We start from the raw sequence: 4,369 nt of genomic DNA on the forward strand, positions 1-4,369 counted from the left end.
CCCTGTCTTTTATCAATGGTTACAGATCAGCGTGGGAAAACTGGGAGGGAAGGAGAGAGAACTGGGTTTGGATACTGGTGACATATAGAAGGTGGTAGCCCTGTGCCAAAGAAATCAAGATAGTTGAAAGGCAGCAGGACCCGGTGCAGTGTTTCTGTGACAAATTATTACTGTACACATGCATAAGCCAAACACTTTAAATGAGTCAAATCTTAATTTTGACAATTTCTAACACTTTGTTTTGATAATGGTGTCTGGGTATTGCTGTTCTAGGATGTTATTTGTGCTAGAATCAAGGGCTTGAGTCTGCTTGTGCTAAAGATGTACCTGCTTCAAGTGGGAGTATGAGGACAGGAGATTCATCTGCTGACCTCTTACCGGTGAGGGGCTTTGCTGAAGTCTGGATTGACCTTTCTGTAGCTGTCAGGTTGCTTGACTGACAAAGGTTAATGATATCTGAGGCTGCCAGCTCTGTGAGGCAGAGTGTAAAAACAGACCTGAGAGGAGTCTTTTTCCCTTTTTGTGTCAGCACCTCATCCCCAGGCTGAGAGTTGGGCCTGGAAAAGTGGAAGATGTCCCAGTGCAGCTTGTTGGGCCAACCTTTGCTGAGTGCAGAGGGGACAGTAATGTGTGGCTCTGCTTCAGGGTGTGATTTGTTGGAATGGTGGGAACAAGATCCTCTGGCTCAGCTTGCCTTTGTCCCATGGTTGTGGTCGTGAACTTCAGTGTTCTCAGCTGGCACATCAGGGTGTGTTGCCAGTGTGCACTTCCATGTTAGAGGGATCAGGCATCCCTTCCACTCTGCTTCCAAACTCTAATCAGGCTTCTGCTTTATCCTTTCTCATGCAGTTTGATGTGAGCAGTGCTTGTAATGTGCCTTGAAGCAACAGTAAAAGGCATGGTTTGTTCACAGCAATTGCTGGGAGTCCATTCCTTAATGCCAGATGGATTGATTGAAGTCAAACTGTCTGCCATCCAGAATGACTATCACAGGTGCAAGAGGGCAGTATGAGATTGTCCCACCTGTGGGAATCAGTCGTTTTGTGGCACATCCTCCCAGCCACCAAAGGAGGGAATGAGCACAACCAGTACAGCTTTCCTGATCCTCCTCCAAACATCTGCCTCCTTTCCTCATTGCTTCTGGTGTTAAGAGCATAAACTTCACAGCAGGGACCAGTGTCTTCTGTGTGCAGCATCAGGCTCAGGTGATAACAGTGCCTGAAGTGCCACAGCAATGGAAAATAAACCTCCAGATATGGGTTGAAAAATGGCAGATGCTCTGGGGATGCAAAGAGCAGTTTGTTAACTAAAGTGATGTCTGATTTGACTCCAGAGCAGCTTGTTGTTGGGCTGCCTTTAGTTTAGTGCCTGCCCAGCGTCCCTGGGGAAGCCCCTTCATCCCCTGAAGGGTCCCTGGCTCTCAGGGCTGGGGCTGCTCACTTTGTTTGCTGCTTGCAGTGGGTGCATCAGCCTCCTGCTGATGCCATGGCTGCAATGCCAAGGGGTTTCTGAGTTTTTGCTGGGAGCTAGATAAAACCACCTGGATTCCTGGAGGGTGTTTTGTGGTTACTGCAAAGTGCTGAGAGTCCCATTCCACTAAGGTCTTGTGGAGGAAAGGAAACCTGGAGTCTTTAATATTCCGTGCTCTTTAGGCATGAATAATTTTTTCCTTGCCCTGAAACCTTCTCCTGCTGTGAAATCTATTCCAATCTCTTTGTCTAAGACAATCAGACTCCTTCCTTCCCTCTCTCCTCCCATGCCCCAGCTTTTACTAACCTAGAAATGTGCTGACACTTCACCATCAAACTGGTTTCTAGCATGTGAGGGGAGCAGAGTGTCTTTGCAAGTTGTCAGTGTAGTTGCATGCAAAAGAAGGGCAAGATGGCTCAGAGTTCTTCATCTCCTGGGGAATTTGCTTTTCCTGACTGATGGCTCTCTGCAAAAATGTCTGACAGCCCTGTCCATGTCTGTCTGTTCCCCTCTGAAAGAGCGGCGTGGGACTGGGGGAGTCAATGAAGAAAGAGCATCATTGTGCTTTAATGCATTTATTTTGGCACTGCTCTCTCCTGTTGAGAATTCCTGTCCCACCATGCAAGTGTACTGAGCTGAGCATTCCTGAAGCTGTCCCTTCCAGTGTTATGTCCCGTGGATTAAAACCTCTGCAGTTCTTGTTCTTTCTTGGCAAGAAGCCTGAGACTCAGACTAAGCCCCTTCCTGCTCCCCTCCCCAGGAGGCTGAGTTGTCCAACACTGTCATAAAAGAATTTCCACAATTACCTGATTTCATGGCAGATGTGGCTCCTGGAGGGCCTGGGTGAAGTCCCTGTCTTCTTCAGGACCAGGTACAGGTTCAGGATGGACTGAGCTCCTGTTGGCAGCTGAAGCCAGCTTGGACAGTTAATACCTTGAAGCAAAGTCATCCCAGCCACTCCTTACTTGCTGGCATTAAGAAGCACCATTTCCAGCAGCAACTTGGCTATTCCAAAGACCTTGACCTCCTCTGAACCTCTCTGTGGCCCTGATATCTCCCAAGGTGTAGAGGTGCCAGCCCAGAAGGGACTCTGAAGATCTTGAGGTCACTATTGAGTTTGAACAACCACAGCATCACTCTGTTGGGAATCTGACCTGAAAAACCTGGAGCCTTAAAGGATGTGACAGGGAAAGGAGTGACACAGCCCTCTGTCATGGTGAAGACCTGGGCTACGTGGCCTTGGGAATCCACCTCCTCCTTGCCTTGCTCCTCTGCACAGCTGGGGCTGTTGGATGTCACTGTGACCAGCTGGAGCTGGTCAAGGAGTAAGTGTGACACCAGCAAACTCTGAGTCAAACCAGCCCCTTTACTTTGGCCTCCTCTGGAAGCTGCAGTGGGAACGACTCCCAGGCACTGGGGAGGGTGATGCTGATGAAAGGAGGTTCCTCTCCTTGAAACCAGACAAACTGCAGCCGCTCCTTCATGCGTGAAGCTGGAAGTCTTTGGGCTTGTCCTGCATTTCACAGGTGCTGGGAAGCAGCTGCTCCTTCCGTGGTGCCAGGGAGGTCCTTCATCCACCTCTGTGGTGTATTAAACCAAACCTGCTCTGGGGATTAGGGTGGGCAGTCTCTCTCCAGTCAAACTGTTTGTTCTGGCTACAATTTTGTCTGCTGGGAAACTTGTCATTTTCTAGCCTTTCAAGCCCACCTCCCAGTGAGCATGGGAATTGTAAGTATTTAGACATATAATAAGAATGATGTAATTAAAATCCTTAATTTTATTTTTCTTGTTTGAGTTTAATTCCTTTGATTTAAAGGGTGGTAGTAGCTAATTGGATTCTGGGCCAGACTTGCACAGGCAGCCAGGAGGGAAGGGACTGTAAATGAGTCTAGCCAGGAAATTGCACATTTAAATATAGTTCTTTGTAGGGTCAGCGAAACACCCAAGGGACAAATTAAGAATAAAATTTCTGCTCCGATGTGTTCATTTAGCTGCAGAAATCATCTTAGGGGAAGCAGAAAGGAAGTTTGGGAGTGAGAGGAGCAAATTCCAGGGTAGGTGTCCCTTCTGCATTGTGTTTGTGTACTGCTGCAGGTCCCTCCCAGCCCTGTTTGTCTCTTGATTTGGGCACAGCTGGTGACATGCACAGCAAAGCTCAACAGCTCCTCGGTGGCACTTTAGGAGCAGCCTGAGTTAGTCCTTGGTAATTTGAATTTCCTCCTAAATCTGAGATAAAGAAAAGCTGCTGGTGATGGGAGATACAGAAGAACTGCTTGTTTTTTGTTTCCCAGGACCTCAGACCAGGCCTTTGGTGCTCTCCCTTTCGTTTTGATTGGCTCCCCAGGGGAAGGCCACGTGCTCAGGGAGGCAGAACTTGTTGGGAATGAGGCCTGACCCCACATCCTCCCCTCTCTGGAGGGCTGCAGAGCTGTTGGCTCTTTATTCTAGCTGGAATAAGATTTCACAAGAGCCGGGGAGCTCATCATCCCACCTCACCTGCAGTATGGCAACTGGAGGGGAAGCTGGCTGGCCATCATCAGTCAGCAGGTCTGAGCAATAGAATTGCATCACTTGTTTTGTATATTCTAATTAAACTGCTTTTATCTCAACCCACAATGCTTTACTCTTTATTTTCCTCCCGACTCTCTCCCCGATCCCAGGAGGGGGAGCTGAGCAAGTGGCTGTGTGGTGTTTTCCTGCCTGCCAGGTTAAACTACAACATTTAAGCTCTATTTTTAAGGCCTGTCTTTGATTCTAAGCTCTTGGAGCCAAGGCTTGCCTTTCAGTGTCCCTTACAGCACAGTGGGGCAGTGAGCTCTCTATTAATTGGTGCTGTTGCCAGGCTATTGAAAAGTTGAAGTAACCTGGCCAAATTTTCGAGTGTGGTCCAGGCTCTCTG

This window comes from Empidonax traillii, unplaced genomic scaffold (assembly GCF_003031625.1).
Source record: "Empidonax traillii isolate 1590-97213 ecotype Southwest subspecies unplaced genomic scaffold, ASM303162v1 scaffold101:size1699134, whole genome shotgun sequence".
Lineage (NCBI taxonomy): Eukaryota > Metazoa > Chordata > Aves > Passeriformes > Tyrannidae > Empidonax > Empidonax traillii.